The following is a 27,753-nucleotide window of genomic DNA, read 5'->3' as shown; positions in this document are numbered from 1 at the left end:
CGCTAGTTAGCTGAGGCAAGAGGAAATGAAGTAACCTAGAGCTTTTGGCAGAAGCCCTCATTGCAGCTGTTTGGACCACTCTGGCATAAGGAGATTCTGCAGAGGGTCTCTCCAGCCCCCAGATAGCCTGGATGTAGGACTGCACTCCTGAAACGGATTTTGCTCATTTTTAAAGAGGTTAGAGTTTGTCTACTCAAAGCAAAGCCTTAGGAGATGCACTGATACCATCTGCTTTAGGCATCCAACTTGGATGCAATTCAGAGGGCAGCGTTAGGATCAGCAATTCCCTGTAACTTCATTGTAGAGAGGCAGGTGTCTCTGTGCGGGCAATTCAGGTCATTCATGGTAGAGACTTAAAATAGAAGATAGGCAAATTCAGATCGTCTGCCCTCTTCATCTAGCCCATTGCTTACATCTGTTTGTGTCTTAGATGTGATTTGTCGTCGAACTGCTGAAAGAAATCTTGCACTGCCCGATGTAAGAAAGAAGTGCATCTGCCTCAGATGATGACTGCGTGCCCGTTACAGCACGTGTGCCCCCGACACACGCCCGCGCTCCGTGCCCGGGTTGCCTGGGAGCTGGCACAGCAGGGTTGCCGGGTGGGCGGTGGTGGGGAGGGGGAGAGCCGGAGGCTGTGGGCAGGACCAGCAGCAGCCCCGTTGCTTCCAGGCGAGTGCTGAGAGGTCAGTGGTTGGGTTGGTTTAGACCAGATCGATTTTGAGTCAGTTTGAGCTATTGCTTTTGTAGAAACATGTTAAAATATAAGTGAAAAAATGTGTTTAAAATAAAACCCTCTCTGCAAGAACATAGAAGTGACTTTAGTGGTAGAGAACCTAATTGCTGATTTATTTGGGGATGTTTTTTTTAAATGTGTCCATTTGGGAACCATTAGAAAAAGGCTGTTTCATCAAACAGCTCCCTGGCCCCTTGTGTTTGCATGTTTGTTCCCATGCTTTGGGAGTGCTCAAGCTGTCACTCTGCCGCGTAGTTGTTGTGGTCCAGTCTGCAAACATTTGTTCTCCCCGGCATCATAGTGCTGCTTCATACCACGATGGCTGCCCTGCTGTTCAGTATCGTGGTAACTGTTCCCTGGAAGGGCAGCAGGACGAGGAAAAGAACATGTCAAGCACCCGAGAGAGAGAGAAGAGGTGAAGCCAGACCTGACAAAGTCTTCTCGTGGATGGCAAATACTTGACAACGCTTTGTGGCGGCCAGTGGGTTGTGCTTAATGAAAGGAGAAGTAAATAAAGAATTCAGAATAGCGAGCAATAAGTTGTGAGTGTCTCACCGGTATTTAACAAGGGATTGCACACACTGGTGCCAAGCGAGCAGTCCTGTGTGGAAAAGGGTGCTTGTGGAAGTGTGGGGAACGCCGGTCAAACCTCCTTGTTCCTATGGGTCATTCACAGCCAGTGTGTTTGCCCTGGGGAAGAGGTTAGAATGATGGGAAGGAGCCTGGAAATGATGTATCTCCGTCTGGCTTGCTTGCTTTCTTCCTCTCTCTTTTTCTGCTCCCTTGCCCGTATATCTGGTTTTCCCCAGTCGTGCAGCAAGGCTGTAGGAGCTGGCTGAGGAGGCTCCCACGGGCAGCCACGGAGGTGTGTGCAGGCAGGGTGCTGTGCTTGCTCTCTGCCACGGCACAGCTCCTCCTTTGGCCTGCTGTGAGGCCATACCCGGGTGGCTCGCCTGTCCTCCCGGCCACTGCACGGGCTCGCTGCTGGTGCATGAGAAGCAAGGCTGAGCCCAGTCTTCAGACTGATGAATTTTTGTTCATTCTGACCTGCTTCGGTTAAAGCACTTTATTTTGCATTTTGAGTTTAAATGCAACCAGAGGCACACAGAGAGCGAGAAATCTTGTGCATCAAATAATCAAAATAATCAAAATAATTTGGGGGGGCACTGTGGGCTCTTGCACTGCAGGGCTTGCCTGGGCTTTTGGCTGCCAGCAGCGTGCACAGTCAGCCATGGGATACTTGGGTCCTCAGGGAGGAGGGAGAAGGGGAGGGTCTGTAATGACTTCAGTCATCACAGCCCTTTTTCAGCTGTTAGGAGATTAAGGCTGCAGTTTTGTAACACAAACTCCCTGACCACCCACCTCAGTGCAGGGTCTCCCCCATGCCAAACGGTGTCTGCTCGCTCCTGTCTCTGCACACCATCTCCCTGGCACTGCCAGCACAAAGTAGTTGTGGGGCCGTGAAGCAGCTCGGCCACCGAGATGTTCCTGCGTTGTGTTCCCACTGCTCCAGCCTGAAGCATTATTGATTTGAGGAGGGCACCCGAGTCAGCTGGAGTCCGGATGGGCTTGCTCGTGGCGTTGCAGCCACAGCCATGCCCGGCAGAGGCCGGGCTCTGCAGAGCCCTCCCAAGCTTGCGGAGAGCTCATGAGGGCTCCAAGGCCGTGCTGGCCCCATGCTGTTAGATGGATCTTTGAGGAGCTCGTGGTGGTGACGTCCCGGCAGCTGTGTGTGGGCTCGCCTGGGTCCAGCATGGCAGACCAGGAGCCAGCTGGGTGCCCTCGCTGTGCCCACCAGCCCTGCCGAGATGCAGAGGCTGGCTCAGCTGGGTTGTGGCTTGGGTCAATGGGGCTGACTAGTTCTGGCTCCTTGTGAAAGCAATTAAATAGGGAAAAAACGCATGGCCTCTGTGTAAAGGAAAGCCTAAAACTGTGGTTGTGTGGCTCAGAAATCAGACAGCCAACAGACTCAACCACAGGTGTTTGCTTTGAATATCTTGCAATCTCCTGGGGTCTGCAGCCTGACCTTTGGCCGTTTGGGCAGCACTAGGGAGGTCTTTTCTGCTCGTCAGCCCGAGCAGCTGCCGGGTGCCAGGGCAGGGGTGCTGCGAAGGCAGCGCGAAGGAAGCCACGCTGTCTGTCTGGCGAGCGGAAGACATGTGATTCCCTCTGCCGTTCCTGCTTGGCTTCGGAAGTGTCGGAGCAGTGTCAGAGCAGTGCCGCTACTCCGTCCCTTGTGCTCACACCGCATTTTAAAGGGAGAGTCAAACTGTGACAGCTGCTGCAGGCTGAGTTCCTCCGGAGGGAGTCCGTTCTCACAGGAGCCGGGCTTTACCTCTGTTTTGCGTGACTTGGAGGATCAGTTATCTCACAGCAGTAGGAAGAGAGCCCTCTAGAAGGCTCAGTAGCATTTCTAATGAGAAAATATTTTGATGGAAAAGTGGCCGTTTGTCTTACAAGTCCAAATGGGCTTGATGCCGTCTGTGTAAGGCAGCCCCTGGCCAACAGGTGTTCAAAGAAAGGCAGAGTAACCTTCCTTTGAGTACATTTGACATTGGCTCAGTGTCCTGTTGCATTTTCTAGGTAGCATATTAACTGACTCTGTTCCAGAACAGTGAGCACGCAGCAGTGCTTCAAGCCATGCCCGACCCTTTCCGTAGAAAAGTAAGCGCCACCTGGAAGCTGGTTCCCGCCTTCCTTAGGAGCACATTCTAGGTGCCTACCTGTGTTAAAAAAGCTGAAGAGTTCAGGGCTATCCCCTATTACTGACAAGCACAATTTCTAAAACTGGCTTTCTTCTCCTGCAGGTCCCCCGAAGTTTGCTACAAACCCATAGGAGTGGAGGAGAACTGGGTCTGGGGGGGAACACGGCGGAAGAGATAAAGACTATGAAAGCGTGAAATCATGAGTGACACAGGAGGCTGCTTTTAGCTTTGGGACACCAGAGCAGACATGAATTATTGAAATTATGGCTCTGTTAATCTTTGTGTTGTCAGCCCTTCTATAAACAGTGAGCAGGTGCTGTACGTCCGCATGTCCCATCGAGTGGGAGAGCTCCCTGGTCGGGGAGAGGGGCAGCTTCGGCTGGGGCTCCAGCCTGTGGCTTCAGCTGCATGACCTGGATCATCTGTTGATTCAGACCAAGGGGACATTGCTCCTCAAAAGCCTGGACTGGTTTCTTTCAAAACAGGTGTGGTGCTTTAACAGTCCGTTAGGGTTCCTCAGTAGGTTTTCTTTTTTCCTGGTTTACTCTACATGCAATTAGAGTGAAGTCATTAAAAGTGTACAAGACAGACAGTAACATCAGTAGGCATACGTGGAAGGTTTGCTTGCTTTTCAGCGTTTGGGGTTTTTTGCAATTGTTTGTGTGCAGAGTACTTATCACAGAGTTTGCAAATAACTATGTAACAACTGAAACTCAGTCACATTATCCAACTTCAGGATGTGCTTTATGGCCTACCTGTTCCCCTGATTGATAGTCAGCATTTGGGAAAGAAAATTCACTGTGTGGTAACAATTAAGAGGATATACACTGAGTATTTGTGGAAATTGTTCTGAGGAGAATCGTCTTGCACCGTGTGTTTTGTCCCTGTATCCAGAATGCCAGACAGAATTTTAGAAGTGAATAAAGAAATAAATACCTACTTCAAGGCAAAATAAGGTAACACTTCCAGGAGCCTGCATTGCTGTCTTCCATCTTCAGAGGTCTCGTAGATCAGCTGCAGCTCTGAACATCTACAAAACTGGAGATCTGTGAACTCTGAAGCCAGCCTTTGCTGGCAGTTACAGTAAGATACAGATTCCACAAACAGCTTTGGCAGGTCCTGTATGAAAACAGGGAAAAATATTATGAATTAACTTGGACAGAGTTTGACTCTATGCATAAAGCAGTAAGAGAGAATGAATTGTAGTTATGATTTTATTTTTATTTTTATTTTTATTTTGGACTGTCTTGCAGGGTGGGTTGAGATCCATGATAGCAGTAGCTTTTTTTTCTGCATCTTCCGTCACATTCAGACAAATGCAGAACTGAGTATAAAAGTTGACCTTTTGAAGATACAATTGCAGAACTACATTCTTACTTAAGATGCTCCTGGAGCAATAGTATGTTTCATACCTTGAACAGACTTTTTATCTTGGAAACAAGAAGCAGTCCTTCCAACTCAAAATGCCTAGCAGGTTTTGGGGAAGGCTGTTTGCTGGGAAACCCCCACTAAGACCACTTCAGAAAAGCCTGGCACCATTCGTATGGTGTGTATCACGTTGCTGCCAGTTCAGTCCTTGCTCTTGAGGAAACTTGCTACAGGTGAAAGGCCTGGCTCTGCTGCTTGTTGAGTCCTTTTCTGTCCACTGAAACTCCTGGAGGAAGACTATGGCCCTGCTTCACAGGAAGAATTTGTTCTTAAAGATGCAGTTGCAAGACTGGGACCTTTGGGGTGGTAATTCATGTATTCCAGTACACTTCGCAGGGCAGACTTTGAATGGTATTACTAAGATGTCTCAGCAGTGCAAGAATTTGTGTGAAGCTGTAAACCATCAGTGTTTAACTGAAAAGGCTCTGCTATGGTTAGTATTCATGTTTAATGCAGTAGGGCAGTGTTAATAATGATTATTTATCATTTTCCAGATAAATACAATTCCGTTCCACAAGCAAACAGTTTTGTAAAAGTTTCTTTCCAGGCCAAGAGGGTGAAAGTGCATGGCTGTTTTGTTGCTGAAGGTGTAAATCTGGTGTTTGTCACCTGTACCAGCTCTGCAGCTACACCGTTGCATTTCTGTCTGCCGAGCATAATTATGCAATTGCAATTCCTGTGGAGGTAGGGACCTAAATTTTGAAATCAGTGAATGGCAGGAGCAGAAAAACAGTGATCAGCTGTTTAAGGGGTCATTGGTGATTTCATACTATTAGCTGATTTGTTTTCTTAAACCCAAAGTCCCTCAAAGCAAAACATATAGTTTAATTGTGTCTTTCTGTTTAGACTTTGCCACAGCTTGGCTTTCAGAGGTGGCGTGAATCTATCTAGATTAGATTTACTGCACAGGAAAACAACCCTGACTTTTACCGGGTGGGTGGACAGGAAAAAAAACCCACAACTTTTTGTCAAGTCTTTTGTGTTGCAGCAGCTGGATTCATTGGTGCTATGGCAACGCACCACATGATGAGGTGTATTAGATTGCTCTGCGCCGAGCACGAGGGGGAAAATGAGCACAGCTCCTTGCTGAAGGTAAAGGTTACGCTGGAGTTTCTGCCGGAGAGCTGGGGAAGGTCAAATGCTCCAGTTCCCAGCACATGTTGTGCTCAGCGGAAGGGAGCAGGGGCGCGTGGTGGTATGAAACTGCAGAACCAGGTAAGGTACAACTGCATCGATGAACCTGAGATCTTACCCTCCCCCGTGTGGCAGCAGAACTTCCCGGAGAGTTTGCTCTTAGTTTTTCCAAGTGTTTATTTTTAAAGTTATGTTGCTAATGTGACAAGGTGGATACGTTGACAGTGGTTTAAACTTTTAGAGAGACTCTCTTCCTGCAGAGAGACCAGTCTTACAGATTAGGACGTGATTGCCCTCAAAACAATGCAAAAGTGTATGTAGATTGTTGCGGTTGTTTCAGCTTTACTTCAAGGTGTTGAACAAGTTTCGGTTTTGTTACTGTCTGCACAGTGGTTCAGAACATCTCTCTTGTCAGCCAGAATCCAGGGCTTTACCTACCTAGTGATTTTTATTACTAGTACTTTTTAACGATCTGCTGTCTTTAGCATTTATTAACATTTCTTCCTACCTCCTTCCCGATCAGCTGCATCAGTGTGCCTGAGTCTTCTGGAAATGAATTTTCATGTCATTTCCTCCTTCAGATTTTATGCTGCCTGCCTAAGTCTGGCAGTTTTGTTAATGCAGTTAACCAAACTTCAGTGCACCTGTAGGGACATGAAAGTGGAAACAGTGCCCCAGGATATTATGTTTTTTACCCTGTTAACCATTCATCCACATACGGGTAAATAGAAATAATTAATGTCGGCATTGAATTTATCTGTTTATCCAGACCCATATCAAACTCAAAAAACTATATATTCTCCCATGTTCTCTATGCACCTTTTTTTTTTATTTTACACATCACTGGGTTAAATGTGACAGGCTTTCAGGTAGCGTCCATTAGGTGGAGGAAGACAACAGTACTTTAGAAAGTAAAAACTGAGGGACCAGAACAGTAGTGGAGAGGGTGGAGAGCATGCCTGAAATTCAAGTTAGATGGTTCAGTACTTTTCCTGCTTCCCATGAGTTTGAATACTTTCTGTTATCTGCAACCTAGAACATATTTCTTCCTTACCACTGGGCTCCTGTTTATTTCACCAGATAGTTGCTTTTCTCTCCTAACAGTATATGAGGAGGTTAAGAGCCTCAGACTTTTGCTTCATAGATGGTTCTGCTCATGCAGATAACACAAGTCAGAGGCAGAAATCCAAACGCTTTGCATGCCGGTTTAGGAAAGGTGGTGAGGCTAAAGACTCGTCCGCTCCCTGGTTCTGTCAGAAAGCACAAGACACACGGTATGGATGTGTGTGCAGCGCCAGTCCGTGGGAAAGGCTCCAGTATGTTTTGTCGTAGACAGATACAAAATACAAGGAAAAAGTGGCCTGGCCCACTACTTTCACATAGGGCATAGAAAGGGTGTGCAAATGTGCAGTCTTTCTCCACCGCTCTAATTAAAAGATTTCGAGCGACCTTTCTGTTTCTGCAGATGTATTCATATCCCCAGCAATCCAGTGTTTAAAAGCCATCGTTGCCACTGTAGGCAAATTGGAAGCATTCCTGTGAAATCTGAAGACTGAGATGTGAAGGTCAGCCTTTCCCCTCCAGTCCCCCCTGTTAGTGGCAAGAAGCAACAGCCTGAGTTGCGGTATTGCTAAACCAAGTCTCAGCAGTCAGCAACTTTGCCACAAGCAAAGAGAAAGTGTGGTCTGTAATGAGGTGACTTTAACACAGGTGAAGAAAGAAGCCTGTCAGCTCCCGGGAGAGAATTTGTGAAATAAAGAGGTATATAAACGAGCAGCCCGTTAATGATCCCAGAACGAGACAAGTTTGCAAGACATTGAAATGGGATGCTTGAAAATGAGGACTTGGAAAGGACAGAAATCTTTGAAGGGGAAGATTAGCCATACAAGGAAAAAGTCAAGCAAAGTAGGACCGTGATTGAACTCTGATTCCACCAGTTCAAGCAGAGCCAGGAAAATCCACATCAAATTACCTAAGCGATCAGAGAAGCTTAATCTGTCTAGATTTAAGGACCTTGTTCAATTGGGTGAATGAGGAATCTAATTCAAACACCCAAGAGCTCTTGTTACTAACACAGCACATCCATTGTGGCCCCAACCGTAAGGCACCCGGGATGCAAGTGATTCATAGCGTAGTATCACTAACACACTGTCTGACTGTCACAGAGGGGCACCGGGGGTGAATTTGTCCAAGGAATTAAAAAGTCAAGGAATCTAGATAGAAGGAGACAAAGCACCCTCTAATAAAGTACTTCCGCTCTCCGTGAGTTTTGTTTGTCTTTGGAATCAGAGCTGTGGTAGTTTATCGCAAGGACAGGAGAAAAGGAAGTGAGAGTCTTAGGGGCTTCATTATGAAGCAACAACAGCAAAGTAAGATAGATAAGAGTGTCTAGCTAGTCATCTTTGCTAGAGTAGCAAAAAGGTAAAATGTTATGGAAATATGGGTATGGAAAATCGTATTCTCAGTGAATCCTGGTGAACAGAAGCAACATGAGCACTGTCAGCAAAAGGTAGTTTTCTTCACCAAAGGGTGTGCTTTTGCATGGTTTTAGGATCGTATTAGACTCTACAAATGTTCTTAAAGGTGACAATCCTCGTAATGATTTGGTGAAGAATACTCTATTTTCAAGTTATCACATTTTGCCCATTTTTAGGATATGTGAGCACATATGAACCTTCCCCCTTGGACTTTTTTTCCACTTACTTTCTACTGTCTCATTAATCCCATTGAATCTTTTAGAAAACCTTCAAAACCAGGGACAATGTCTTATATGTCTCTAGGCTGCACAAAGTAGTAATACCCAGTGCTAACTGATACCTCTGAAAGGTGCAGTAAAACAAGTAATAGTTCTTTATAACATATGGGTGCCTCTTGTACATGGACCAACTGAGAAAGTGATGGACGGCTGCTAAAATGTGCTGCTGTATCCTCAGAAGAACTCACTGCACGATTTTGCTATTTGGATTTTACCCAGCATTAAGACTGTAGCTCACTAGTAATGTCAACAAATTTATCTCGTCTGCCCACTCCTACAGATTAAAATCATACAATTTATTAATATAATATTTTTTTTACTTGTTTTGGATTAATGGAAAATGGTAAAGCCAAACTGACTCCACTGGAAAGAAAAAAATTAATCCGTTGGACTGACGTGACTGTGTGTTAGCCTCTGAGGAGAAAGAAATCTGGGATCTTGATTACTAGGAGTCAAAACACACAGAATTTTAAGGCTACATAATATGATGTGTATATGCCTTGTATGAAAATAATAACATAGGCAAAATTCCAGTACAGAACAACTTGCAGTGACTAATTTAACTGGTGTAGGAATATGTGCAGTAGTAGGAGCAGGCCAGTCCCTCTCTCAGCCGTCAGATGGCTGAGATATTTTTCTAGGGATAAATATGTACAAGGATGATTACAGTAGCAGATGCTAACTCTAGGACCTTGAGCTCCACATCCAAACGTTCATCTGGCTCAAATCAAAATGGGCATAAACATTTTCAAAGGGAGAGCTGACATCTCCAGGGCCACATCTCGAATCAAGAGTGGGTGTATTGACAGCAGGCCAGGGTGTCTTCTTCACATGCAGGAACCGTACTCTCAGGGCCAGTTATCTCCAAAAGATCCATCTGCTTAGAATGTTCAACATGGAGAATGAAAGGAATCTGTTCTTCTTGGAAGGAAGTCCACTATGAAGTCATCCCAGGAGGAGCTGATTCGGTGTTCATAGAGCACAAGAGCTTGTGGCATCAGGGTGTTTATCTTGGGTGTCTGTAGGGCTAGCTCCAGTACCCATTTCAGCTTTAATGGTGTGCTGGAACAGGTCAAACAGACACAGTAACTTGCAGAAAATGAGGGTCTGGCTCCTGGCCCGCCGTGGCCACTGAGCAAGGAAGGGCGCCTTGTATAGGAATGCCTCGGGGAGAGACGTAAAGCTGCCACCTGGCCACATTCGCCTGCGGTCAAACTTCCCATAATTCTTCCTCCGAGGAACTTGCCTTCAATATTGCCGAGTCCCAAGTGCTCGCAGATCACGAGTCTGTGCTGCAGAACGGTCATGAGATGTTAGAGCTACTCTGCTTTCTGGCTCATTGCATGTTCTTTTCTGCAGCTGTGAACCGTGGAGAACTTTTACGTTCACTGCAGAGCGAAGGAGTCTGCTCAGCATCCTGTTTCCAGTAGCACAGTCTCTTAAGGAAAAAATACCAAATGCTGTGACACTCTGAGAAGAGATCCTCTTTTCCTGATGGAGCAGTAGAGGCAGAGCCAAAGGGAGAGCTCTGTGAGGTGGGCAAGGTGGGCATATAGTGCAGAGACCCTGAAACTTAAGAGACTCGTTTTGGAATACGCGCAGTTACTTTCAGTGAGGAATCAACATCCTGTGAAAGAAGGAGAAAACAGCTCCTTCAACCAACAGCTCGGGGCATCTGGTGGTTCTTGGAGATGTTAGGTCTTTCAGAGGAAAGGGTGCATAGCTTCTTCCTACAGATTTGTCCCTCAATAAACCTGCACTGAGATAGTCTCTGGCTCTGAACATCAAAGACTAAAGCTCCTATCCAGATCCTGTGCTAAGGAGAAGCTCCTCTCTGTGATTCCACTGCCTCCTCCGTCAGCTTCAGGCTATACTAATTAATTAATCTACGACAAGACTCCTTCTCCCTCCCTGCATGTCCCTTGTAACCTAACCCTCATAGACATGCTTTTGTGTGCATATACACACAGATGCACACACAGACACACTGAAAGTGCGTCGCGTGTGCTTGCTGTATGTCCTTAGACACAAATCATTGAGTTTGGGTTGAATTACTTTGGTTTTCATGATTTCTAAAAAGAAAAATAACTAAAAAAAGATGAAATGCCTCAAGCTCTTTTATTAAAGATAAGTGACATAAGAAGTGCTGTCACGTTGGGTCAAGGAGAGTAAAACAGGCACAGACTGCAAATCTCACCTTCCTTTTACTGAGCGGGTAGCCTAGCAAATGTGCCAGATTGTGTCCTGAGCTCCTAAGATGCTGAAGTGACTCTGGTTGGCTCTGGGGCTGCCCGTCCCACAGTCATCGCAAGTCGCAGCCGAACACTGGATTGAAAGCAACTGGATTTGCAGGGCTGAGAGGTGCAGTGCCACCTACCTACTAACTGTAATTAAGAATGTTATTTCTCACACATTTATGTCACGAGGTGAAGACTAAAAGCCCGTTAGCTGTCTTCAGTTGCGGGTATTTTTGTGTGGAGTGCTGCTTAGAATGAAAAGTGGCAGATTAGACTTTTAAGCACCCTTTGACAACTGGAACGAAGCTGAGGGTGCACTGAGGAATGCTAATACTGGAAAACTAGGACCATCTTGATTGTTAATTCTGATGAAGTTAACAGAGCAAAGCAGAAAAAAATGGGGTTTTTTTCCTTTTCATAACCCCTAGGCTTCATAAATGCATCACACTTTCTTACAGTCAATTTGCTCGGGAAATCACTGCTGACATCTCACCTAAGAATTTATTATAATTCCAGTCAGGTTATCTTTCAGTTATATTGAAGATTTCTTGGATTTTTACCAGCTTCAAATTATGTTGAAAGTAGGCAGATGAACGTTTAAATTAAAAGTTTAATTGAAACTGAAATACTGCACTGTCACAGTTTATTTGTTTCAGTTAGAATGTTTTATTAGCTTAATTTAATATTTACATAACCAAGGCAAATAAAAAGTTGTGCATGTGTTTACACATACACAAAAGTAAATGTACTTGTATTCAGAAGGTAAATATCCACTAATAACCTTTAAAACCAATAGACTGTAAGAGTATATTTCTAAAACAAGGAGTGTTTTTCTGTAGCCATATTTTTTATGGTTTCCTATCAGTCACCAGTCACTTTTAGGATTCTTAAGAATTCATGAACACATTAAAGTCCTCAAAGGTGTCAAGAGTAAGAGCTTATGTTGCACAAATGCTTGGGCCAGCAAATGCTGGTAAGGTCTTCTATGCAACAGAAGATGACCAAATACAAGTTTCTTGTCAAGAGAAAGAGCGTACGTTATACAAATGCTTGGGCCAGCAAATGCTGGTAAGGTCTTCTGCATGACAGAAGGTGACCAAATATAAGATTCTCTTGTCTTTTTTTTGGACTTTTTGAGACTGACCAGCAAGATCCTCGTGAGGAAGTGTTGTTAGAAAAATCTGCCTGCTTTTCTTTTCCCCAGTTGGAGAGGGGTCAGGCTCTGCTGGTGGCAGGAAAGGGAAACAGTGATTCATTCTGGCTTTCCTGGAAGAAACCAGGTTTCAGTTAGTTGGCTTTTCTAGGGTGCCTAGAAAACAGTTCTTTCCTAGGAAAAAAATTCTTCATTTGACTGTTTTCCCCATCTAGGGAGCAAAGTCAACAGCAATAGTAACACCAAAATTAAACTAATCAGGTTATGTCTGTATGAACACAAATGTTTTTTTAGACAGAGCGAGTGCTTGCAGTATGTTCCAAAATAAGGAGTAACACATGTTATTTGGAATATGTTTAAACATGAAAAATGTGCTTTAATTGGATTATTTTAAAGAAGTTTATGTTTGAAAACATCTAAGCTTAGTAAAAATGATATTGTGTAATTTCCTATTCAAAGAAATGTTATGGCCCTAAATAGCAACACAAAAGGATTTTTTTTTTCAATATCTTGTAGATGGACTTTTTTAATTTCTACTTTATCTTCTGTGTTAATTTTCTGACAGGATTTCCATCATCAGGCTTTAGGAAATACACTTAAGCACTGAGGTCTTGAAAGTACGGTAATGTTTAATCTTTAGCAAGTAACCAGTTAGACCTCATTGCTTTATGGCATTCAAACCTCTCTTCAGATTTTACTAGGTATTTTGGCCAGTATAGCATCTGCCTCAGTTATACAGATGGATATGCTGGGACACTATCATACAAAAAACACCAGTTTGTGACAAGTGGGAAGGATGCTTTTCTCCCCCAACATGATTTTGTGAGTCTACGCGTCTTAGTGGCACCTCAGGAGAAGAGACAGTAGGTAGTGTGGTCAATGAGGTGGATACGAAGGTCAAGACACCTACCGTTTCGCTGGAAGTGTGGCCGTAGCTCTCCTCAAAGAGTATTGTCCCACCCTATAACTAACTACGTCAGTTCTGAGCAACTTAAATGTGTTAAATGTGCTCAAATGTGCTCCATCATCTTTGAAAGGTCTTGGAGAACAGAAGTGCCTGAGGACTGGAGGAAAGCCAATGTCACTCCAGTCTTCAAAAAGGGCACGAAGGAGGACCCAGGGAACTGTAGGCCAGTCAGCCTTACCTCCATCCCTGGAAAGGTGATGGAACAGCTCATTCTGGATGTGATGTCTAAGCAAGTGGAGGAAAAGAAGGTTATCAGGAGTAGTCAGCATGAATTCACCAAGGGGAAACCATGCTTGACCAGTCTGATAGCTTTCTATGATGGCATGGCCGGCTGGGTAGATGAGGGAAGATCAGTGGATGTTGTCTACCTTGACTTCAGCAAGGCTTTAGCAGTATCCCGTAACATCCTCCTAGGGAAGCTCAGGAAGTGTGGGCTGGATGAGTGGTCGGTGAGGTGGATTGAGAACTGGCTGAATGGCAGAACTCAGAGGGTTGTCATCAGCGGCGCTGAGTCTAGTTGGAGGCTGGTAACTAGTGGTGTCCCTCAGGGGTCAGTACTGGGCCCAGTCTTGTTCAACTTCTTCATCAGTGACCTGGGTGAGGGGACGGAGTGTACCCTCAGCAAGTTTGCTGATGGCACAAAACTGGGAGGTGTGGTGGATACACCAGAAGGCTGTGCTGCTGTTCAGCGAGACCTGGACAGGCTGGAGAGCTGGGCAGAGAGGAACATGATAAATTTCAACAAGGGCACGTGCAGGGTCCTGCACCTGGGGAGGTGGAAAGCAGCTCTGTGGAGGGGGACCTGGGAGTGCTGGGGGATGACGAATATGAGCCAGCAGTGTGCCCTTGTTGCCAAGAAGGCCAATGGCATCTTGGGGTGCATTAAGAAAAGTGCGACCAGCAGGTCGAGGGAGGTTCTCCTCCCCCTCTGTTCTGCCCTGCTGAGGCCCCATCTGGAGTACTGTGTCCAGTTCTGGGCTCCCCAGTTCAAGAAAGATGAGGAGCTACTGGAGAGAGTCCAGCGGAGGGCTACGAGGATGATGAGGGGACTGGAGCATCTCTCCTGTGAGGAAAGGCTGAGGGAGCTGGGCTTGTTTAGCCTGAAGAAGACTGAGAGGGGACCTTATAAATGCTTAGAAATATCGTTATCTGGGTGTCAGGAGGATGGGGCCAAACTCTTTTCAGTGGTGCCCAGTGACAGGACAAGGGGCAATGGGCACAAACTGAAGCACAGGAAATTCCATCTGAACATGAGGAAGAACTTCTTCACTCTGAGGGTGATGGAGCCCTGGAACAAGCTGCCCAGGGAGGTTGTGGAGTCTCCTTCTCTGGAGATATTCAAGACCCACCTGGACAAGGTCCTGTGCAGCCTGCTGTAGGTGACCCTGCTTTGGCAGGGGGGTTGGACTAGATGATCCCCAGAGGTCCCTTCCAGCCCCTAACATTCTGTGATTCTGTGTGATTCTGTAAAGAAACAAAGCCTAGTCCTTTGGCCTCTAATCAAAAGAGTTACTGTTTGATCACCTTCTGTCAGCCGCTCGTTGTTTTCCTCATGCAGTGCACACACAGCTCCCACCTCAGCTCTCTCCCAGCAGGTGTGAGATGCCCAAATGCTGCTCTGGTGCACTGCTTCAAACTGATGCATTGTTCATGAGTAGGCTGACCAAAAATACCTGTTGTTTGGCTTTTATTCCGTGAGCCTTACGTGTTTGTTCCATGTTAGAAACATAACTGTCTCCCTCTGAAAACTCTGTATGCAAAAGTACGATTCAGTGTCTTCAGCAGGCTTTGAAAGTAATTCCAGCACCTTAGTGTGAAGGGCACTGATGGGTACCCCTTCGCTTCCAGGCTGTACATTTGTTGTGTTCCCTTCTCCTCTGGTGTTCTTACTGCCTTCCCTTGTCTGCACTGCTTTTCCCTTCTCCCGTCTGTCCTGTTCCAGCTCCGTCCTCACTACCTACATGCACTTTTTTGCCTCGCTTGTGCTGTTCCTTGGAGCAGACTCGCATTTTCTAATGGCCAGATGCTCTTTCTTCAAATCCATCCTTTAATGTTATTTATGCAAGGAATCTCTTTTCCTAGCTGTCATCGCTGAGAACATGTGCTCCTTCTCATGGCCTTTAATTGTTTCCATGTTTCTTGCCTTCTGTTTGTCCTGTGTATGGTGGCAAGTTTTCCCTGTGCTCCTGAAGCCCTGGTTACCTGTACGATTCTCGGTGAATGTTGATTTGTGTTCAGCAATGTGGCTGCAATTACGTTTACACTCCACACAGGGCCAGTTGCTGATGCAGTTCAGAGACACTCATTGCACTTCACCCGCCCTCTTCCACGCTGTTGCTTTGTGCCTGCTGAAACAACCCGTTTGGTGACCTGCGTATCTGATGGAAGTGAGGCATTGCCAGAGCCCAGCACCTGCTCGTCGTCAGTTAGGGGAAGAGCACTGAAAGCGAGGAGCTTTCCCTCTGGTAGACTTTTTCCATAAAGAAGCCAACATCACTCCTGGGGAGAAGCTGTTCTCAGGAGAGGCTGTGAGCCAAGCATGCGCCTTGATCCACCTGCCTCTAGTTGACATGGTTTCCTTGTGTGCACTGCTGGGCTGCCCTGGGGTAACAGCTTCTCCACATGCCCCACCAGGCACCAAGCGAGTCTTGAGCTGTCAGCATTGCTGGCCTTCCGTCCTGATCCAGAAGGTGACCTTTGGAGGGACTGGGGGCTGTGGCACTGGGTCTGGGCTCTTGTCTATAGGGCAGCCTCAGGAAGGCTGTCAAAGGGTGGCAGAGGCTTACCCTAGAAATGCCTAATACTTACTTCTGAAGTACCCCAATGTGCTCGTGTACCAGCGACTCGGGAACTCCTTCACTAACTGCTGAGATAATGTAAAATAGGGAAACAAGTGTGGTTTTTGCACCTTGAGCACAGAACAATGATCTTTGGAGGGGAAAATCTGTGGGTGAATGAGAGAAGGTGATGGTGGGGTATCATGAGCACAGAGACGGGGCACTACCTGCTGCAAAGGAAGAAACCTCTTACAGTTGCGCCATGTGTCAGGATATGAAACCAGCTCCTGCCGTGCGTTCTTTTTTGTGTTGTCGCTGCGCCTCACTGCTGAGCCTCCTTCTCAGAGTATACTTATTACAGTGATATATTAAATGCAGGAAAATGGAGTAATCCTGAGCCATGATTAGAAGCTGAAGAAGGAGGGTGTTTTAAGCTAGCCATTAGTGGTTTTTTTTTTCTCCCAGTTGGCAATGTGAAAATCTGTAAATCACATAAATAACCTAAAAGACTAAAAGCAGAATGAGGTAATTATTCATTTTGGGTCAGGTTTTGATTTTAAAGAGCCTAAGTGTAATTATTCTGGCACAAGGAGACCTTCTAAGTGTTTTAAAGCAAACGGAACTGGCTGCCAAGGGAAACCTTGTGCCTTTGAACCACGAGCATGCTGGGCTGGGCAAAGCGGTGAGGCCGAGTCCCATGAGCCGGAGCATCACCAGCTGACCTGCACTGGGTCTGGGGGGTTGCAGGCTTGGGTAGGTGTAACAGCCTTCCAGCTGTCAGGGGAAAAAAAGGTTATTCACCTCCATTTACTTTAGATGCCTGGGTTTACAATGAATATACACTGAACCATAAACTTTTACAACAGAAAGAAGAGTTTTAAGTCAAAAGCTCGAGGAGGGGGATCTTCCTTGCAGGAGAAGTTGTGACTCAACATACTTCGACTGTGTATGGTGAACAGCAAAGCATGTTCTTGGCAGAGCTTTTTTCCCAGCCCCGATCTCTGCTCCCTCTCAGTTAAGCAAGGGGCACATCTCAGCACATTTAATGGAGCTGCATGGAGAGAGAGAAGTGATCTAAAACTACTGAAATTGTGGGAGTCTTTTTTTGTAAGGCAGAGAATGTGTCAGGTAGGTGCAGAAATAGATCTTGCAGTTCAGAAATAGGTTTTGAATAGCAGAACATCCCAGGTTCTTAAGTTTTGGCCGAAGTTCAAAGAAATCCTTCCAGAAAGCCAGTTCAAAATTTAACCAGGCCATTCTCTTCCCATTTGTCTCTGAAGCCTGGGAAATAAGTTTAATCAGCAGTCCACCAGTGCAATTAGTATTAGCTCAGAAAATTTTCCTCAGTTTGGGGTGTGACTTCGCAATGCAGAGAACAGCTACGGATCTGAAAATAGTGAGACAAAGAGCAAAAAGTGCTTTTGTTCTCCTTTACTAAGCTCACATCTATATGTTTTGAATTCTCATGAAAGCCCAGGACAATACAAAGTTGTAAATAGAATGAGGACAACATTGCAATGATTTCAACAATTTGTAAAAAAAAAATTAATTTTTCTGTTTACCTGAAATGTCCTGCCTTTGTCCATAAAACCAAAGTTTTATGTGTAAATTGTAATTTCTGGTAGAAATAAAATACTCTACACAGGGCTGTAAGTGCATTCATTCTACCTGGGAAAATGCTAATCCATCTTGTCTTCCACTGCGGCTGGTCAGATGTGAACAGAAAGGGTCCCACTGGTGTGCTGGGGGCAGAACAGACCGGGACTCTGTGTCTGCAACATACTCCATCTGGCTGTTGCAGCTCCTTGCAAAGGGCAGGACTGCATGAGCTACTGCTAATTAACATCCCGTCCCTTTGAATTCCTGTTGTATCAGATGAAAAATTGGTGTGTGAAAACACCTGCTGGCCGGGAAGAAGAGTTGAAGTGGTTATGCCTGCATTTTAAAAAAACTTCTTTTCCCCCCACTATGATTTCTTGCATAAAAATAGCCAATATTTTAAACCTCTCTTGTCTGGGAGTGTCCCATGCAATCTCTGTGGCTTTTCATCCTCTCTTTTCTATATTCACTGTTTGGTAGTTGCATTTTTCCTGTCAAGATTCCGGACAGCTAAGGGTTAGATTACTTTCACTGGAATCTGTGACTGGAATTATTACATCAAGGTCATTAGGTTAATTTCCTATCTTCGTAAAACAGCATATAATTTTAAATCCAAAATTATCTAAAGTGGATAAAGATGTGGAAAAAACGAGCTGATAAAACGATGCATAAAATCTCGCATCAGTGAATATTTCATATCTGCCACTTAAGGGTGAACAAGATTGTGCCGTTTGTGACAAATGCCACCTTTCTCGTTGAGAATCTTACAGTAATTAAAGAACAGAAGTGACTGTGGATCCACACATGGCCGTCATTCACTGCTTATCAATTGTTATTTCTGATGTTGCTGTTCGGTTGTCTCAGCTCCCCCTTGACTGTGAATCTGTTCACGTTACAATTCAACGTTGCAGCATTCTAATTTTGACACTACAACACTACAAAATAGACGAACATACAGACTACGCCCTGTTTTCGAAAGGTGATGTTTATTTTCTTTGCCCAACTTGATTTTTGAGGGGAGAATGAGAACTCTTCCTTTGTGAAAGCAGACGCCCTAATGGACATCATACACTATATCCAGAAATAGAGGTATCCTAAATCACAGGTTGCTTTTGAAAACACAAGCCATTATGGCTAAAATTAAACTTCGATAAAATCCTGGCAAAATTGACTTCGTTGTCATTGAAGTCAATGAAAACCTTTCCATTGATTCAAGTGGAACTGGGATTAAACTCCGTATTTTTTATAGAAGATTAAGAGCCTTTACTTTTTTCACATGCAGACGTATGCGCCCTTCTACTCCCTTTTCTGCTCTAAATGTACTGTGCTAGCAGAGAGCCACTTAAAAGTTCACAACCTTTAGGAAACATGGCGTGCCAGCAGCAGAGCATTGATCAGTGAAGGACAGGCACGGCTGTGTACGTCACCCAGTGCCTTTAGTTCCCAGACGAGAGGGTATTTCACTTGACAGGGCTGCAGCAAAAAATTACAGGTAGATTTCAACAGGCTTCAACTCCCCGTTTTAAAAGGAGACATTTCAGACATATTTACTGAGGCTTTCAATTGAGTGCAAAATATTTTCTGTAAGACAGTGTACAGGCTGCATTTTGTGAAAGTATATTGTTGTAGCGACTTAAAACAGTGTACTGGGTATCACCTTAGTGGAAAAAGTGTGTAGCTGGCTAAGTGATGGCAATACTCAGAATAAATGTCTTCTTGCTTTTAAAAGTGTTTATTTGCACAGCCAGCCATTAGTTCTGCCCTTTCTCTGTGTGACAGAAATCTGAGGAGCAGGGACCAGTGTCAGGTCTGTCTTGTTCCAGGTGTTAGTCCTGAGGGACATTGCTGGGGGCCTGTAAGCAATGGAACAGGTACTGTTTTTTTACAGTGGACGTCTTTAAGGAAGAAGCAGGGCTTGTACCAGGATGCCATGTTTTCAAAATAAAATTTGCAGCATTTGTTCCAGCCAAGAAAAATGTGCCACAATATTTTGCTCCAGTACTCATGGTAACTCTGGCCAGGAGCCCTCAAACACTAATCTCCCAAAGTGTCTGCTTTTCATCTTCCAGGGCAAAATTTTGGCCCAGCCCCTGAAAAAAATGAAATCCTTTATGTCAAAGAGCAAACATTTACTTTCCCACGATTACCTGCCTGGAATAAGAGAGAATTGTTTACTGAGAAAAAAGAAAATGTCATTTTTCTTTTTTAAAGTCACCCTATAAAAAGGATGAGAAGTGTAAGCTAAAGTCCGTTTCTTTCCAAATCTGTGTTTTTTCCCCATAAATATTAGCATAAACTGATGCATATACTGGAGGTTGTATTTGTTGAAGACAGATCCGTGATGTAAGACATAGGTGTACCAGGACCCAGATAGTCCAGATGTTGTATCTTGTCTGGAATGACATGAAATCTACGTAGAAATCTTTTTCATGGATAGGGATATAGCAGAAAAGATTATGCTAAGTAGCTGTTGCCCATAGCAAGCTTGAAAGGTTTAATCTTAAAAGGTTTTCTATCCCATATGCATTCAGGTGTTATCTGTTTTCTGTCAGTGTTTGCAATACTAGGGAAACAAATACAAAACAAACTGGCTTTTATCCTGATGTAACCAAATGTGTGCAGATGTGATCTCTGTTTGTTTGGTGTGCATGAGGAGAATGGGAACATCTTTTCTTTGGACATTTGAGAGAGTACTGAATTTGTTTTTTTCGCTAATTCTTTGCCATATCAAAAACTGAACAGTCAATACAGAGATTATGTGACGTGTGTTTTTGATCCTAATAAATATATTATTCGAGTCTGATAAGGTATCTTTTTTAAAAAAATGTTTGTACCTAGCTTTTCTGTTGAAATTTTAGAGGTGAGCAGAAAGCATTTGCATAGGAAACATTGGATTTGGTGGTCAGTATTCCTCTTCAGAGGAGCTCACGTAAAACTGTTCCAGGATCTGAGTTCTCGGCACTGTCAGCTGATGCCATTAGCTGTTGCTGGTGGATGCAGCAACTTCCAGGGGCTTAAAAATGATGATACTTCAACTCTTCCTTTTTAAAGTGCATTGGCCTCTAATTTTTATGTCTCTATAGTTTTACAGTCTTATAAATTTATAGTCTTACAAAATTTTAAAGCTTTTTAAAGATTTCTAGTCTTGCCCTCAAGGCGGTGACACCATTTCAGTCAGTGTAATTTCAGCAGATCATTCAGAAGAAAGAAAATGTAGCTATTTGTGTCTCAACCTGGAGTATTTGCCTTACATAGCGAAGATGATTTTCAAAAATAAGTATTGGTTTTCTTCCTAAATGCGAGATCTTAGGTGAAAATAAACTTTGAAGGGATCCTGTTACAGTTTTTTTGCCCTCATTATTTTGACCTTATTAATGCTGCAGGTTATTTATAGCTCCATGACTGCTATGTTAAAACCTTTGCAGGCAGACTGACTCTATCAGAAACTGCGTATTTGAAAGGCTGCCAGGGTTACTGCTACTTCAGAGTAGGATCGGCTCCACCCTGGCTTCTCATGGGCTCTTTGGGGCTGCTGCTCTGGGAAGCTCTGCTGATACAGCCAGATCGTACAGCTGACGTACAAATGCTTCCCCCCCAGAAGTGCTAGCCTGTAGTATTTTTCTACCTCGCCGAAATCTCTGTGATGTTGTGCATTAGATATTAGATGGTACAACCTTAAATAGCCTGTTGCTGATACAGTGAGGAATGACTGGCATTTGATACAAACAAGTGTCCTGGCACTGGAGATGGTTGCCAATGGAAATCCTTTCAGTGTTTCCGCTCAGCTGCAGAAAAATGAGGTGTACACAAGGAACACCACCAAAAGCCCTTTCTTTGCCAAGTATTTCAACACTTCACAGCACGTAAGTCTGTTCCAAGCAAAGGTGTTTGTCCTCTCTGCCTACTATAGAAATAGGATTGAACAGCAAAATAGTAAATAAAATAAATAAGTAAAATAAAATTGTAAACAACTCGAGAAAAAGCCTCTCTGGCTCTTTCAAGTCCCCTTTTCAACTGATTTATGTTGTAAAACCACACTTCCACAGGCTTATTTAGGACCAGGCCTGCAGCTAAATACTTACCCAATGGATTTTGTAAAATCTGTTTCGGTGCCCCTGGAAATGAATTCACACCTCTGATTCCTAAGTACTCTTTGCCTCTGGGCGTCTGTAGTGAAATGCAGGTACTGGAAGAGCTGAAATAGAATTGACATAACTGATAACCTGAGTCAACAGGCAATGGATTGAAAAGGCATAATGATCCTTCATCTCTCCAGGGTTTGGAAACAGAAATTTTTGAGCGGAAAAGCCAAGCTGGCCTGGGGTATTTCAGGTCCTTCAGGTGGTGCTTGAAAAGGACTTTTGGTTGTATTGTCAGGCTTCCTGAGCCCTCTAGATCAGCTTCAGCCCTTCTCAAGCTGGAGCTCCTGGAGAGAAAACGATGCCCACAGGGAGGTGCCACCACCCCCTGCAACAGTGAGAGAGGTGAAGATGAAAGGCAAGCTTTTCCGTGGGAAATCAGCAGCAGCACACAGTGACGGCCCACACGGCTGGGAGCATGAAGCACACTGTCTTCCTGGAATTGCCTTGGCCAGGTGAGAAGGAAGAGCCCTGGTCAGCTCAGACAGCCTCTCCGAGACCCTCAGCCCTGCAGCAGGATGAATTCAATCTCCTTGGCAGAACGGGCCAGACACAGGTTGGGAGGAGCTGAGGGTTGGCCATTCACCCCACCAGAAGCTATATCAGATAATCCCAGCAATTTTTCTTGGGCTGCTCGGTGTATTACACTGTGTTAACTCATCTCACCTGTTAGTCCTGCCCCTTTTCTTCATAGTCCTGGTTCTCCTCTGCCAAAATGCATGTGCTCCTTCTGCTGAGTGCTGCAGCTCTTACTTGCCCTTGCCTGGGATCCTGCTACACAGTACTCACCTGGTTTCCTGATGCAGAGCACCACCTCTGACCATGTCTGCCCCTAGACCTGGGCTCGTTATACTCTCGCTTCTCAGGTTTCGAATCCTAAGTGGTTTTGACTTGGCTACCTGGCTGCAGTTTGGTTCCTAGCTCCTCGAAGCCGATGCCTCATCTTATGGACTTGCGAGGCTGACCATTGTTTCTCCTTCCATTGCCTAGCTTTGCCTTTCCCCTTCGCACATTGCAAAGGCCTTCACCAAAGGCCATGGTGGGAGGGCTGGCAGCGTTCTCTTGCAGAGCACTGGGTGAGTGTATCCCTGTCCTTGCGCAGCTTTATAATCTCAGAACTGGGAAGAATTTGCTCCAGTAAGTTCTGCTATGTTGGGGTTCTACCTGTAGCTCAAGCACCTTGTAAAAAATACCGGTTAATTTAGGCCAGTCCAGAAAAATCACCTGCCAGAACTTCTTTTGGTAGAAGGTGAAGAACATCTAAGGAGGCACTTACGCCAAAGTTTTCCCTGCTCCCTCTTCTAAGGGAGGGGCAGCTTCTTCACAAGTCTAACCCTGCTCCTAGTCACGTTGTGTCTTTAATACACCTCTCTGATGTATAGGGTGCTGCATTATTGTCATCTTTCTCACAGGTAAAAGGGGAGTTTGGCAATTCTTCCATCTCTTTCATGTTTCAGCCTTTGGCGTCTGTTGAACGCAAGGAAGAGTTCTGAGCCCAGTTCCCAAAATCCATCTGTGCCATTTGCTCCCTTCCTTTGCTCTCTATTTACACTGCAGGCTGAGACAAGAAACACAGTGGTTAGCTGTTGCTGACCAGTCTGCTGTAGGACATCACAACTTCATGATATAACACCGGAGAAGTCTGAGAAATCAAAAGTCGGTAGACGCAAATGGATGGTTTGCGAGAGAAAGGACAAAAGAAAGGTAAAAGTGAAGGTAGAAGGAACAAGGGGGGACTAGGATGTGGCTGCTGAGCTAGTTAATTTGGAAGGTTGTATGCTTAATAAACTAAATTATGAAATATGTAAGAAGAAAAAACATATATACAGCTGGAGAACGGAAGATGAACCTCTGCTGATAAAACTCTACTACATGCTGTTTTACACCATCCGAGAGTCACTTCTGGAGTCTTCATTTCACTGCATTGAAAATACAGTGTTCGGAATACGATACATGTTTCAGAGATTTATGGGAGTAGTTTTAAAAGCCACAGGCTGTAGGGCATTCACCACATCTCTTGAGAGACTGTCCGCGGCCTAATACATCTTTCACTTCAGAGTTCCTCTGTCAAGATCAGACATTTTTGGTGTTCAAATATCATTCCTTTTATTCCTAAATAAACCCTGTGTATCACACCTCATAATTCTCGTGTCAACACAAACAGCAGATAGCTATTTTATTCCCATCTCATCAGAATTTAGCAAAACTGTACAGATTGGATGTTATTCTCTTCCCAGAAATCAGACCCTCCGGTCTCCACCCTCTGAGTACTTCCCCATCTCTCCTCCTCGCTCCTTCCGCTCTGCAGTAGCTTCCAGACAACTTGGTGCCTAGACCAGAATCCAAGCTGAGTGTGGTTGAACCAGAGCCAAACAGAGGGAGGTGGTCTCTTGCTTCTTGCTCTGGTGTGGTGCATTTATAAGGCAGACCAGAAATAGAAGAATGTTAGACACGGTCTCCGAACTAAACGAATGGCACCTGAGGTGTGAATGTACCTATTCTTGTTTCCAAATATCATTTCAAGTATCATTGAGTGGCTTAGTTCAAATCTGCTTATTGCCAACTTAAACTGCTTCGGTTTAGGTTCCTCTAGACCAATTTAAGGATCGGCTCCGTCTACCAGCAGGGTTCAAATTGGACAAGGTTTTGTCAAGGTGGTGGTGTGGTACTGCTAACTAACATGGACTTCTCCTCCATTTCAGTTTCTGTAGTTGTCTGCAGTGAACTGGTCGTTGCTCTGAGAGCGGTTGTCGGGCATGCGGCTGGAGCATCACCCCAGCGAGCTGGCTGCTGGCTCGGCTGACGGCTGGTCGTATGCAGTGCTCTAGGGGTGGGTCAGCTGCCACTCGCCTCTGACAGTCAATCCAAGCACATTTTCTTGTCAAAAATCAAGCCTAGCGAGGTTGCTGCTCTCTGAGAGGATTCATGTAATCCTCTCGCTCTTGTGGCCCAATTTGCTTTCCCCCTGTGGCAGCCACAGATACTCCAGCAGCTCTGGCTGGGGTGCAGCTACGTGGTCACGGGTGGTCAGTACCTCGTACGGAAACTACCTGTACAGTGTTTTATCAGCTCAGAACCAAAGCACTTCACATAAAAATTAGCCTGTAACATTTTGCATTGGTGCTCTCTCTCCCAGAATATATCCCACTTTGCAGGCTGCTGGAGGCCCTAATGCCCGGTGCTTTTCTGTAGGCTGTCTCTGTGAGCCTTTCTGATGATGGATGGCTGCTGATTTTTGGTGACTGGTCTTTGGGAAATACCTGTGTGGTGGATCTTGGAAATGGCACCTTCGCAGCTGGGGACTTAGTGACGGAGTGGGCTTTGAGGCGGTTCCCCTTGAACTGCTGTGTGGTGTGGTCTTTGAAAAAAACTCCTGCTGAATGCAACCCTCATGTAAGGACAGGGAAATCCTTATTCGTTCCTTGGATAGCCTCACTGAAGTCAATAGCAGCTCTTCCAGGGTGAAAAACTACCCTGCACAGGTGAAAATGTTGGCTTGAGAGCAGTAGTTGCTCCTGGCAACAGGAGACATACAGCATGTCAAGCATTCGTCTTCTGTTATGGCTGTATGCGTGCATTTATATGTAAACTGCTGGTTTTGTACTAAATGTATGTGTAATAATAGACCTCAGCAGAAATAGAAGGAAAATGAGATCTTTGCAAAGGAGGAGGTGTTGAAAATTTAGTTTGAGGAAGTTTAGTCTTTGGTGGAACATGACAGAAGCACATACAGACGTAAAGTGCTGTGTGACTGTGTCTTGACTGTTTTCGCACCTCTTGTAACCTGTTGTTAAGGTTACAAAAGTTGTTTTTCCACACAAGTTGATGCATTCTGTGCATCCTAGAGCAATGCTTTTGTAGGAATGTGTCTTCTGTCTTGACTGCCCTTAGATGAGTGTTTCTAAGAAGCTATCTACTTCATTTTACATGAAGAAAAATCTCTTAACAACTGTTCAGGGATTTCAAAGCACGTCAGGAATCTTTGCAGCCATAGCTGTCAGTTTGATTACTGTGCTTCTTTTGGGCTTTCCTGTGCTCCCCGTGGCTTTCTTCACCTTCCCTCCTCGCCATGGGAAAGGTAAATTCAGGACATTGAAAATTCTCCAGGTGAAAGTCTGCTTACAAGTATATTTCTACCAGCTGAAATGTTTATGCTTCATTGGAGGGATTTTTATAACCTAAATGTTCTTTCACAAGACAATTAATACTGTTTTATTAAAAATATTCCTCTTCAAGCGTGTTTTGCATATGCAATGGTAACTGGAGTTTAGCAGGGTCTGACTGGCGTTAATGTGCATATCTGAGAGGAAAGAACAGGAGCGGTGAATCATACGTAGCAGCCTGCTTCTGCTGTGTCCGTTTACAAGGATCACCAGCCATTATCTTTGCATTCAATATTTCAAGCATTAGCTTTCTGTTCTGGCTTAGTGTATGAGACTGTTTGCTACGTAATTACATTGTATTTCATTTTCTTCTGTATGCTATTGTAATAATGATACTGCGTAATAAAATAATGTCAGGTTTTAATTAAGTTAAAAGTAGTTTGCTATATTAGGTTTTTTATTTGAGAAAATAAACTAGCCGATAGTGCATATCAAGCTGTCCTTTTTTTTTTGTTTCGATTTGCTTTCATTTCCTGTTGCCCTTTACCTGTTGAAATAAGCGTGGTTTTTTTCTTGAATTGTTTTACTTTATTACAGCCCTTCACAGCCTTATGTCTAACATACTGATGTTGTGGTGAGGACATAAGATGCCTGACTGATTTTTTATTAAATGGATAATTTTGTATAAATTCTTGCTTCTAATAAATAGCTGCACCTTATTAATCACTGAAATTAATTAACTAGACTACTATGTGAAAGGGTATGGTAACATTGTGTGAAAGTAGTCCAGCAATGGGAGGCCTAAATTTGCTGAGAGGCAAAGACAGAATGCATTTGCATCAAAGACAGTTGTATAACAGAAAAGCTTATGCTAGCCTTCTGTGGTGGGATACTTGAGGAATAACCGGTGATGTGTGAGCTGGCAGAAAATGTAGTCCTCTTCACAGTTCACTTTCATAAGAGTGTCCTGAATAACATCTCAACATACATCCAGATAATGAAGAGCAGAAGGATGAAGGGGGGAAAGATTCTTGTGCTTCTTACACCCTTCTCTTTAATTCTTTAATTCCTTTTGCTTTCCAGGTGACCTTAGTACTCTGTAAACTTCCACATCTTATGCGGAGGTTGTATGTTCTCTGTTAGATGCATCCCTGCACATAACTAAATCCTATCTTGTGTTGGGAGATATTCTGACTCCTCCTTGAAGTGCCATTTCCAAGTGCATTCTTTTATGCATACTGTTTGTAGGCTGTCCTTTTTGTTAAGACATTTATTAAGGACTAAATAGAAAAACTTCTGAGCCTGGTTCAGCGGTCCATTCTTCTTCAGCTAAGTACTTGGTCAGCACAATGGAATTCAAGCATGTGCTTTGAGTCTAGTGTGTGCGTAAAGGCTTTGCGGAATAAGGACAGATTAAAGAAAGCTTTTGTTCAACTGGAGCCCATGTGAGTTTGCCTTTCCTATGCGTTCACCATTAGAAGCCTCAGAAATGTTTGCATTGGCCTGTGATTTCTTGTCACTTGACTTTTTACAAATCTAGACATCTCATTGCTTGGATTTTTTTCTGCTGTTTCTTCTGTTGTCACATGGTACTGCCAGCCTACCTGTTCTGTTTCTATAGATATAGATATCTATGGATATGATGACTGTATTGCTGTACTGCTTCTGTGGTTATTATGGGTATGCAGGCAGGCAGTTATGGAATGAGAATGCACAGACGCTGAGTTTAATCATTCTGAATCTGGGATAGTTAATATCTTAGCTGAATATCTTGAGGAATGAAATATGACAGCTAAGGCTGCCAAGTGAAATCATTTTAACAATGCACGTGAAACTTGTTTTCCCACCACAAACTTAAGAGACTTAGACATGTGTCCTTCAGTGCGATCCGTTCTTTGAAAACAGAATTAAAAGGAACAAGTTGGTGTCTGCTTTAAAAGAATCTTCAGCCGAATGCAGCCACCAGAATGATCAAGTTGTATCACTTTTACCCAGGCCATCAGGCCACTCACAGAAGGGATAT

General features: G+C 44.4%; 1 protein-coding gene across 25 annotated transcripts in view; it reads left to right on the top strand.

Moving 5' to 3' along the window:
- DTNA (dystrobrevin alpha) overlaps positions 1–27,753 on the top strand; it is a 235,196-nt gene that overhangs the window by 92,142 nt on the left and 115,301 nt on the right. The window contains exon 1 of one of the 25 annotated variants that reach the window (XM_075416203.1): positions 5,953–6,081. The exons of the other annotated variants lie outside the window; for them this stretch is intronic. The gene's annotated coding sequence lies outside the window, so the exon portion shown is untranslated. Of the gene's footprint in view, positions 1–5,952; positions 6,082–27,753 lie in introns of those variants that run through there. 25 annotated transcript variants of the gene reach the window in all.

The sequence above is a fragment of the Opisthocomus hoazin genome, chromosome 3 (assembly GCF_030867145.1).
Source record: "Opisthocomus hoazin isolate bOpiHoa1 chromosome 3, bOpiHoa1.hap1, whole genome shotgun sequence".
NCBI classification, from domain to species: Eukaryota; Metazoa; Chordata; class Aves; order Opisthocomiformes; family Opisthocomidae; genus Opisthocomus; species Opisthocomus hoazin.
The sequence above is the reverse complement of the archived record's forward strand: the minus strand, read 5'-3'. Positions and strand labels throughout refer to the sequence as shown.